Genomic DNA, 12,429 nt, shown 5'->3' on the forward strand with positions numbered 1-12,429 from the left:
AAGGAACAAAAATACTTTATGAGGAAAACACTGTAACCAATGAAACAATATTTGTCACTCCAACAAAGAAATCAAAATAATACAAAAACAAAGGTAATTTGCATTCATGATACCTTTAGGTGGCATGTTAATTTGGTACAAAGACATATAGATCATTTGCAAAATATACAAGTCCAAAATGGAAAGAGATGATTCACATATCACGATTTATAGATAACAGATAAAAAGCAAAGGTATATGCTTAAAAAGATAGACCATTCTGTCACAACTCTACAAAGAAGTATGCTCTCCATTACAAAACAGCAAGAAATTAATCTATCATAAATGAGCGAGGTAAACCTGACTAGAGCTTGAACCCAAATCTGACAACCCAAAAGGACAAGTTTTTACTGCTTGGACCATAAGGGAAGCACCTCACAGTCAGTCCTGCTTTGCCTTGTGTTTGTGTCTTGTCACAGTAAAGCTTGAGCCAAGGCCTACAAACCAGCTGGTGTGAGTGGCAGTGTGGTGCCAAGTGAGGGAGAGACGGTACTCACACAAATGGGTTCTTCAGCTCCTCCGTCATGAAGTTGAGGTAGTTTCATCCAGCATAGGAAAATATGCCTGAGTAGAAGGAGACAGCTATCTCGCCTGGCTCAGTGCTGGTGCCCTGGAAGGAGTTGTGGAAGTTTCCAGTGTTGCCTGAAAAGTGGAGGTGAAGATTATTATGATGTAGATTTTTTTTTTTTTTTGTGTACTTCAGAAAGACTATTAAGAATTTTTAATGTGTTCTGGAACTTGGATTTTTCACATCTTGACTGTAAAGAATCAACAAAAGCACAATAAAGCAAAGTTCTATGCATAAAAATGGCTTACTAACAAGACTTAAACAAGGGTTAAAATAGAAAGCCATAGGAAACATGAACACATATAACTGAAGGCACTAAAGAATGATTAGATTGGTGTGCTACTACAATTAACAAGATTTCACAACAGGATCAATCAAACTTGCTATGTGAGGTCTCAGACACACATGATTTTGTTCTATCCCTACAAAAAATAAAGTAAACATCAGTCTTTTAAATATACTTAATAGCTATGGGATACAAGACTCCCCAAAATTAATATAATGTAGACTGACACCTGACTGACTGACTGGCTGATGGCATTGCAGTGAAAGGCAACGCTGCTAAAGACACATTCACTCACTCACTCACTGGCTCACTTGTTCACTCACCCATGCAAAGGTGGACGATGCCAGCAATGATGACAATGAGCAATGCACCAATCTTGGTCACCATGAAGAAATCCTGCAGCTTGGTGGTGACTCGTACATTCCAGCAATTCAGTGCTGTCAGGACACAGTGACAGTCAAATATTAAACAACTACACAACTCTAAACAGAAATAATAAACAATGACTTTCATTATTACAGAGAACCATAATATACATAATATAGTAAATCTGTCAAAAGAAACTCTGTATGATGTAATACTTATAAAAGCATAAGAACTGGTCAAAACCTTTTTAATGTGTTTTTTGATGGACCACAACCTATAATGTGTATATACTGTATACATTTTTCTTGGTGCAGTAAAAAAAATATCTATATATCTAAAGATGAAAAGATGCTGGAATTATAAGAATGAAAAAAAAAAAATAAATAAATAAAACAATGTGTGTGTGTGTGTGTGTGTGTGTGTGTGTGTGTGTGTGTGTGTTTACCTAGTTTACCTAGTTGTGGTTTATGGGAGGGGAGTAATCTCATAGTATCCTATCTCTGTATATATCCAGTTTGGTCTTAAAAGCGTGGACAGTTGTAGAGCGGGGATTGGTACAGAAACTTCCAGACAGGTGCCGTGAGTTTATTTGCGGGCGCTGTTCACAGGCGCAGTTAGATTCCCCAGACACGGTCACAGCAAGTATACAACAGAGGCCTGCCAACAACCAATTAAGTGAATACGAAATCCTACACGAATTTAGTGGACACATCACAAGTTATAATATAAACATGGTCTGGAAATGTTATACTGATCCAACTCCATAGAAAATCATGTTTCTATCAAATATCACCAACAAGGTACATTCACAATAAGTACTTAACAAGATCACCCAAATACTTTTAACTGTAATCACATACACTTACATGTTCATCAAAGTTGATATTAAATAAATATATCATAATCACAATACCATCATAATACAAAGAGCTTACCCAAACTCCAGGTGGTGCTTAAATCACAATAAAGGAAAACCACTGCAGGCGTGAGTGTGTGGTGTTTTCGGTAGGCGTCCAGTCAGCCGAATGACCGAGAGTCTCGGTCATTCGGCTGAGTCTCGGTCATTCGGCACCTCGTTGGGTACTGCCACGGTCTCGGTCCGAGACCGTGGCAGTACCCAACGAGGTGCAAACCGCATTACTGGAACCTACTTCGAACTTCTAATGGTGTATCTATGTACTCCTACACAATTATTGCATTGACAACATCTTCACTGAGTTCATTCCATTTGTTCACACTTCTGTGAGGAAAACTATACTTTTTGATGTCTCTTCAATAGTTCTTCAACTTCTTACTTCTTCAATTTCTTACTGTGTCCCCTTGTACTCTGTGTGTCTAAAGTTATAAAACATTCTTTGTTCATATTTTTCATACCATTTATCATTCTATAGATGTTTATTAAATCCCCTCTCTGTCTCCTATTTTCAAGGATAGGAATTTCCAGCATTCTTAATCTCTCTTCAAAGGTCAACTTACTCAACTCCGGAACCATCATAGTGACTACTCTTTGTACTCTTTGTGTGTGTGTGTGTGTGTGTGTGTGTGTGTGTGCTCTAGGACCAAAGCATCACTCACATATGGACAGTGCTGCAATGAGCCGCACAGCATCGTCTGGCAGGTCACAGTTGGGGAAGAACGGTTGAATCACATACTTGGCAAAGGGCAGCGCCATGATGGCATTGGTGGTGGGCCTGGAGAGGGACAGAGGCATCAGTACAGCACACACTACTGAAGAAGACCAAAGCATTAGCAATATGCCAGTGAACTAAGGAATATGTACAGTTTTGGATGCTTGAATGGGAGGTGAACATTAAGGTTATACAGTGTGCATAGTTATCATGGCATTAATAAGTACTAAGATCAAGTAAGAGGGACACAGGCACTGTACCAGTATAACAACACATTACAGAGAGAAGGCCAAAGCTTTGATAATATAACAGTGAACTAAGGAATGTGAAATGTTCTAGATGAGCATTAAGTTACAGTTTTCAGTGTAAAGTTATCACAGCACTAAGTATTAAGATCAAGTAAGATATTAGTAAGAGGGCAAAACCCTTATGCACTTATAAAGACATGATGGCCACCACTTGAACACTTGCACAACAAACTTAACTTTACACAAAGATGAGGTTGGCAGCCCAGAGGAAAAGGAAGGCAGGGAGGGAGCCAAAGCCAGCATTAATGTACGCATAGTCTCCGCCTGATTTTGGTATGGATGTGCCCAGCTCTGCATAGCATAGCGCGCCCACCAGCGACATGAGGCCACACATCACCCACACCACCAGCGACATGCCCACGCTGCCTGTCTCCCTCAGCACTCCCTTGGGCGAGATGAAGATGCCTGCAGAGAGAGAGAGAGAGAGAGAGAGAGAGAGAGAGAGAGAGAGAGAGAGAGAGAGAGAGAGAGAGAGACCTTGATAATTACTGTGTTAACATTTTCACATCTGCTATGCACAGACACACACACACACACACACACACACACACACACACACACACACACACATTGCTATAGTTAGTATTACTTTTGCTATTTTCTAATAATTAGTATTGGTACTGGTGTTTACAATTTTTTTACATTATAGCATTACATTATATCATCATGCTTTTCCCTTGTACATTTTTGTCTCTCAAGATGTTTATTATAAAATTTTATTACTTTTATTATTATTATTATTATTATTATTATTATTATTATTATTATTATTATTATTATTATTTTATTATTATTATTATTATTATTATTATTAATATTATTATTATTATTATTATTATTATTATTATTATTATTATTATTTGTTACATCATCAAGAGAACTCAAAAGAAAAAAAAGAGAAGAAAATCTGATAATATTTAGCTTTCCAGAATATACACATACATAGACTACTGTACCATACAGATTCGTGTGAAAACAACAACAATAACAACAACAACAATAATAATAATAATAGTAATAATAGTAATAATAATAATAATAATAATAATAATAATAATAATAATAATAATAATAATAAAATAATAATAATAATAATAATAACAAGCCAAAACAAAAATATACACAAAAATAAAAATAAAACAATATTAATAAAAAGGATTGCAAAAATGAGAAAATGGAAAAACAATTTGGTACACACACACACACACACACACACACACACACACACACACACACACACACACCTGAGCCCACAATGATGCCAAGGATGATGGCCACGCCCTCCAGCAAGCCGAGTTCCTTCTTGAGCTGTGTCTTTTGCGTTTCATCCTCGCCCTCCTCCCCAGGTGGCCTCTCCTCCTTGGGAGTCATGGGCTCCAGCTCCGCCGTGAGGGCCTCCGTGGTGTCGCTGGTGGGCACGCGCTTGGCCGGCATGCTGGTGGTGTCGGTGGTGTCGGTGGAGATGGTGGTGGTGGTGAGAATGGACCTGGGGAAAAGACGCAGAATAAGTTATGGTCCATATTTTGAAACATTTCAGTCCGCATCCTGACTAGTTTTAAAGGTCTGTAGTTGAAGCTATACGGGTTTCCAAGGGTGTTTCTAGGGCTCTAGAATAACAATATTTCTACACTATCAACAGGAAAAACAGCCTTGAGAATCCGGCTAAACATCTCTGTGGCCTTTGAAAATAGTCGTGGTGAGAAAGCAAAAGCGTTTCTGAATACGAGGCAGCGTCGCAGAGTTAGTTGGTGAGATTGGACCTAGAGAGAAGACGGCACATTGAGAACAAAAGAAAACAAAGGAAGTTGCAAGATGCCATCAGGCCTATACACGGGGCAGTCCTTGTAAGAAAAAAAAAAAAACCTACTTATTTCCACCTCACAATAAATTCATCTAATCTTTTAAAGCTCCCTAATGACTCAATTGGGTCCATTCAGTTCATCTACCACTCTATTTGAGAACCATTTTTCTTATCTCTTTTCTAAATCTATTTCAAGACGGGACTATATTCTGAAACACTTCTGCGCCGCACCTCCACTACTTTCAAAAGACTCTGGTTGTTGAAGATCCACGATTTTTTATGGTGTTTTTTTTTTATAGTTCTATTGACATATTAATAAGATTTCTACATTACTGACAGGAGTCTTGAGAATCCGGTTAATCATCTCTGTGGCCTTTGAAAAATAGTCGTGGTGAGAAAGCAAAGCGTTTCAGAATACGGACCATTATAAGGATATGTACTAGGCAGCATCGTATGTTTTGCTTATTGCCGTGCGTGTTTGATATAAGAATGCGTCAGGGGAAAGGCAACGCCATCAATAACAAAGTTAGCGTCACGAAGAACTATAATAACAGACTGAATCATGACAAGACGTAAAATGTAAAAATAATAAATGAATGTATGATTGAATGAATGAATGAATGAGTGGATGAATAAATAAGTAAATAATGAACACTAAACGATAAGAAAAGAATGAGGGAAGAATGTTAGCGGGAAAGGTTTACGTCTCTCGTTTGTATGTATAGGCTGATCTGCGCTCGCTGCCCAGACGGATCGAACCGCGTCCACTCACTCCCGCAGAATTGTGTGACGGGCGGTGGCGACGGTGGCAGGGGCGGCACACTCATCCAGGCACATTGTACGCTTCTCAGTAGAAACAAAATTACGGTTGATAGATTAGATCCTGCTATAATTATGTGTTATTTGGATGATGACGATGGTTTTACTAACCACATGACGCGTCCAGATTCAGTGACAGTTACTTACTGAAGGCTACATTTATCTCTAGGGCAATAATTACGTGCCGGCGAGATCTGTGGCCCGTGTTCAGAAACGCTCTGGTCTTTCACCACGACTATTTTCAAAGGTTACAAAAAATTCTTTCTTCTGTTAATAATGTGGAAATCTTGTTAATCTGTCACTAAAACCATAGCCAGTATCCTTAAAAACCCGTGTAACTTCAACTAGAGTCTTTTGAAAGAAGCGGAGGTGCAGCGCAGAACTGTTTTAATATGTGGTCTTATGCACTAAAATCACAATTATTGACATGACATCGCCGCCGTGAGTGAGGTGTTGACTTGTGGTCACTTTGAGGACCGCACAGAGCCATTCTTGTGTCCTGTGCTGCAGTCCCCACGCCACTGTTACGCCAGGCGAAAAGCAATTGTAGGTAAAATTACGATGAAGGAGAGCATGTTACAATAAAATTTGGTATAATTCTGCTGGCTGTTGTTCCATTGTTCAGTGCGGAAGAAAGCCCCGCTGTCCTGTCTGTCACGTGACACCAGCACCACCACGCGAATAGACCATATTCAGAAACCCTTTTGTGCCGCACCTCAACGACATTCAAAAGGCTCTAGTTGAAGTGACACGGATTTTTAAGAGTGTTTTTATAGTTTTAGTGAGATACTAACGGGATTTTTACGCTATAAACAGGAAAAAAAAAAAAACACTCTTAAGGACCCAGCTAATCATCTGTGACCTTTAAAAATAGTCGTGGTGAGAAAGCAAAGCGCTTTAGAATACCGGCCAAATTGTACCATGGTTTAGAGTCCGTGCTCAAGGCCGAGCCACCGGAACAAGGCGAGCAAGTGTGGACTAAACTCAGCTGTGTGACATCCGCTCAGCACCCCAGCTGCGTCAGATTTCCCGGCAAAAACAAGGGCAATCGGCCAATCAGAGCGTCGCGTCGTGTTCCAGGCCTCAGATAACAACCGCAACGAAACTCTTAAAAAAAAAAAAAAACGCCTTCCATAATCTATGAAGGTGGATGGGGAGGGGAGAGTAAGACGTCCCTAGTCCCCCACCCAACCCTCGCCCACCTGCAGGCACCACTTGGTTCATGCAGACAAATGAGGTCAACTGGCGCGGGAGGCGTGGTGAAGCTGAGGCGCGACAGAAGGCGGGAGGCAGGATGGCGGTGATGGTAGCCAGCTGATGGAAGTAAGTGGCAGGGAAGAAGCAAAATATAAGGAAAGTAAGAGTGACAGGGAGGAAGGAAGTAATCTGGTGAACTTGTAAGCAGCAGCACGACATGGCGGTGGAGTCTTGGTTGTTGCCACAGAACGCCAACAACAATGAAGGATTTTTTTTCTTTTTTTCCCACGCCGTTTTCCTGTAGCTAAGAATTACTGTCATGTACGGGGCTGTCTTCATCTGCTCTTATCAAGATACACACATACACACGTTAAATGTTAATACGCACTTCTGACTGGAGAGAGAGAGAGAGAGAGAGAGAGAGAGAGAGAGAGAGAGAGAGAGAGAGAGAGAGAGAGAGAGAGAGAGAGAGAGAGAGAGAGAGAGAGAGAGAGAGATTTCAGGTAACCATTTCAACATTACATATACTCCAAGCAGCTAAAAACAATAAAAAATAAGTGTATTCCTTCATATCGCCCATTCATAATTTCTCTTCGTCAGTGTCGGTTTTCCCTGTTCCCTGTTCTCCCTTCCTTGCGTTTCGTTATTCCGTTTTTCACATCTTGTATCCTTATTCTCCTACTCTCTTTCCTCTTTCCTCCCTCCTTTTCCACTTTTTTACTATATTTTCTTCCTCAGTCTCGACTTCGTTTTCCTGTGTTTCCTCTTTCTCTTCCCTTCTTTCGTCTTGACTCAAAGTTTCCTTCTTTTCTTACCCATTTTCCCTTCAATTCAGTTCTCTTTATTTTTCTTCGCACCAGTATTCGTGTCAGTTTTTATTTCCTCTCTTTGCAGATCTCTTATTTCTTCAAGTTTTCTTCCTTCGTATCAAATTAATTTTCCACTCTTTCCTACATATCTCCTTTCTCAGTTGCATCACTCGCCACCTCACCTTCCCTCACACGGCAAGGCAGAGCAGTAGTCGTGCGCACCTCAATATGTCCTGTGAGCGACTGGAGGGTGGAGGGTGGATGAGATGTTTATTTCAATGAGGCAACAATGGCGACGATGCCAAGCAGCACACACGTGGAGAGAGAGAGAGAGAGAGAGAGAGAGAGAGAGAGAGAGAGAGAGAGAGAGAGAGAGAGAGAGAGAGAGAGAGAGAGAGAGAGAGAGAGAGAGAGAGAGAGAGAGAGAGAGAGAGAGAGACCATAATAGATGTGCGACGTAGGGTGTCATGATAATAAAGAAGAAAAATGCTTAGCCCTGACACACCTTCACCCACAACGTACAAGTATACACAATAGCTTAAAGTCGAGTAACTCCTAATGTGCTCTGCGTTTTCCTTTAATCCTTTAAGGCCCGTCTTCAGAAACACTCTGCTCTCTCATCACGACTATTTTCAAAGGCCACAGCAATGACTAGCCAGGTTCTCAAGAGTGTTTCTCCCGTCAGTAATGTAAAAATCTTGTTTATTTATCACTAGAACCATAAAGACACCCTTAAAAAAATAGTGTAACTTCAAATGAAGCCTTTTGAAAGTAGTGGAGGTGCGGCGCAGAAGTGTTTCAGAATACAGACCTAAATTTTCTGCTCAGATAGGCTCTTAGCAGGTCACGGGCTGGGTGGGGGCTGATGGAGACCTCTTGACACCGTGGAAGAGTGCGGTATAAGGACCCCTGACCGTGACTAAACATACTACTCAATCTGACCACATAACATCCTTCTCAGACACATTCAGTCCATGCAAGTCGGTCCTCCTCGTGTCAGCCACCCCCGCCGTGCGTCACACTGGCCGTGTTCTGCCACGCTTTGTGTTCTCATCACGACAAATTGCAAAGGCCACCAAGATGATTTTCCGGGGTTTTCATGGGCACTTTTTCTCACCGATGATGCAAAGCCCTTGTTGAACTTTCCCTAGAACCATGAAAACACTGACGTACAAGCCTGGTAACTTCCACTGCAGCCTATCATGACGAGTAGAGATATGCTGATCGAGGCGTTTTGAGGCTGTAAGACCGTATTCTGAAACACATCTGCGCCGCACCTCCACTGCTTTCATAAGGCTTGAGTTGAAAAGACGTGCATTCAGTGACGGTATTATTGCGGCTCTAGTGACAGATTAACAAGATTTCTACATAAGCATCTGGATAAACACCTTTGAAAATAGTCGAAGTGAGAGCAGAGCGTTTCAAAATTACAGACCTATGAGCCCATTCACTAACACGCGCGCACACACCCCAGTCTGTAAACACACAAACCCCTCACGTTATCAAAGGCACCGGTATCTCGGGTATCGCCGCATCATCAGGGACGTTACACATTAATAACAGACACCACTGCGTAGAATTCGTGACAACATGTTGGCACGAGTACCTACGCATTATTATTTCTGTTACTATAATATTTATATTATGTCTTAATATAGATGATGGGAGTGTGGAGGAGGAGGAGGAAGAGAAACACACGAGGACAAACGGAAGCAGACATGTTTGACTATCTGACTATCTAACATGCAGTAAAATAGGATAACACAGACGAAGGTTCCTCCCCATCCACTGCTCCCTCCACCCAGGATGGATAGTAAAAAAATACATATATAAATAAATAAATAAATAAATTAATTAATTAATTAATAAATTAATAAATAAATAAATAAATAAATAAATAAATAAATAAATATATATATATATATATATATATATATATATATATATATATATATATATATATATATATATATATATATATATATATATATATATATATATATATATATATATATATATATATCATGTAATAATGAGAAACTAATGAAATTTTATATTGAAAAGACATTGTAAGTACCACTATTCCTACTTTTTTTCAGTCAGCAAGAACTTCAGTAAAGCAACAAAAGGAGGAGGAGGAGGAGGAGGAGGAGGAGGAGGAGGAGGAGGAGGAGGAGGAGGAGGAGGAGGAGGAGGAGAGAGGAAGAGGAGGAGGAGGAGGAGGAAGAGGAGGAGGAGGAAAGAAAGAAGGAGGAAAAGAAAGGACGATCAAATATATATGCCGCATATACAAGCTTGTCAAGCGAGAGGTGACTACACAAGCCACACACACGCACGCACACACGCACGCACGGACACACACCAGGTACAGTGAGGCTCTAGAGAAGTTTGGAAGGGGACTTCTGAATCATCCACGTCTCAGAAACATGCTGCCGCCTGACGCGCCTCGCCCTACCCGTGCCACCAGACACCACAATAAGATAACGCCCCTAAAGGCGCCACGTACGGACCGGTACAGACTCAGTGCGATTCCCACCATGGTGTGAGCCATCAATCAATAGTCTCTTCTAGATTTGACTTACCTTTAGGATTAATGTCAAGTATTTCCCCACCCCCAATGTACATTTTCAGTTTGTTGACTGCCTAAAGAATAAACCGTTTATTATTATTATTATTTATACACGTCATGTGCCCAAAAGACGTGCACAGAAGCAAGGAAGAAAGGGTCACAGCCCCACGAATCCAGCAGTCTGCACTTCTTCAGTTGGGATCATATTGGATGATTTTTATTAAACTCCAAGGCTGCTCTCTGCCAATCGGTGAATTACGTAGTGCCAAATAAAATCCTCGCTTGAAAAGTTTTAAATTTTGTATAATTCTGAGCTACAATGGAGTATTTCTGTGATTAACATTAGGTTATTTTTATTAAGTTAAATAGCTGTTCTTTTACAATTATGTTACGTATTGTGTGTAGTAAAATCCTGCGCTTAAAATTCTCTACTTTTATGCAACTCTGCGCTACAATGGAATATTTATCCCTCTCCCTAATTACCAGTCACTCTGAAATACCTTTAGTTGTTCTCTGAACTGGGAAGGAAATGCAAAATATATTCTTTTTCATCGTTAATTTTCTTGTAGATGGTCATAAAGACTTCACGCATTGCTTTTGGTGCTGCTAATTGTTCCGTGTAGCAGTGAAAGGGTTAAACAGGTTCCAAGAGGCCGCTTGAATTCTACCATTAACTTCATTTTTTCTTTTCTTCTTCGTTCGTAAAGAAAAAAAATGGTGTTATTATCGTGTTTGTTCTTCCTTACTTTTTCTCTTCCTCGTGTTGTTTTCCATTATTCTTGTTATCTTCGTTTCTTCTTCTTCTCTCTTCTTTCTCTTCAACGTCTTTTATTTTGTCATTAACTCTCTCGCTGCTCTCTTGCCTCCTAATTTATCTTTTATTTCCTGCTACATTATCTCTGCCAGTTATCATCACTTCTTTTTTTATCTCATTAGCTTAGTTCCCCCCCCTCTCTCTCTCTCTCTCTCTCTCTCTCTCTCTCTCTCTCTCTCTCTCTCTCTCTCTCTCTCTCTCTCTCTCTCTCTCTCTCTCTCTCTCTATCCATTTATCTTACATCCTTCATTCTTCATTATCTCTGTCTCTCTTTCCTCTTCAATACTCTTGATTTCATCCTCTACTCGTATTTTCTTTTTTACGTAATTTTATCACCTCTTTACTTTCTCCCTTTTATTCATGACTTCTTACTCTTTCTCCTCGTTTTTTGTTTTGTTTTGTTTTTGTTTTGACTCTCTCATCTTATATAAGTTTCTTCTTTTTCTGCCCTTCTCTTCATAATTACGAACTTTTCTTCCCCCTCTTCCTTTCTCTCACTCATTCCTTCAGTTGCATATCCCTCGTTTATTTTTATTCTCTCTCTCTCTCTCTCTCTCTCTCTCTCTCTCTCTCTCTCTCTCTCTCTCTCTCTCTCTCTCTCTCTCTCTCTCTCTCTCTCCAACCTTACTTCTTATCTCCTCACAGAGTCCCTTCGAGACCCTCCACTTCTCCTCCTCCCCCTCCGCCTCTTCCTCCTCCTTCTCCTCCCCTTCCTCTTACGACCTTGCCCTCTTTCTGTCACCCTCTCCCTCGCTCCTTCCCTGCTCGTGTGTGTCACCAGAGAGCAGAGAGTGAGAGCAAACTCTTTCACCACCAAACATACAACGATACACTGTTAAGGTCTGTTCCTGAACATACACAAACATTACATACGTCTCGACAGATTAATCTCAGCACCGTCATGGCTTCATGTACTATGCACTGAGAGAGAGAGAGAGAGAGAGAGAGAGAGAGAGAGAGAGAGAGAGAGAGAGAGAGAGAGAGAGAGAGAGAGAGAGAGAGAGAGAGAGAGAGAGAGAGAGAGAGAGAGAGAGAGAGATGATGCAGAGCCCAGTAACACTCTTTCTTTTTGCGTATTATCAACGTTGCATGATTGAAGTACACTCGTGCAATTTTTTCCTGTGCTCTAGCTTTTCTCGGATTAGGCAGCAGAGGCGGTCGTTGTTGTGAGTAGATGTGGGTCTTCTTTAACTCTGAAACGCTTATGAGTGCAAACTGTCGCTCC

General features: G+C 40.6%; 1 pseudogene; it reads right to left on the minus strand.

The window, feature by feature from the left end:
- LOC135097848 (Y+L amino acid transporter 2-like) overlaps positions 1-12,429 on the minus strand; it is a 75,059-nt pseudogene that overhangs the window by 6,759 nt on the left and 55,871 nt on the right.

Source organism: Scylla paramamosain, unplaced genomic scaffold (assembly GCF_035594125.1).
Source record: "Scylla paramamosain isolate STU-SP2022 unplaced genomic scaffold, ASM3559412v1 Contig34, whole genome shotgun sequence".
Lineage (NCBI taxonomy): Eukaryota > Metazoa > Arthropoda > Malacostraca > Decapoda > Portunidae > Scylla > Scylla paramamosain.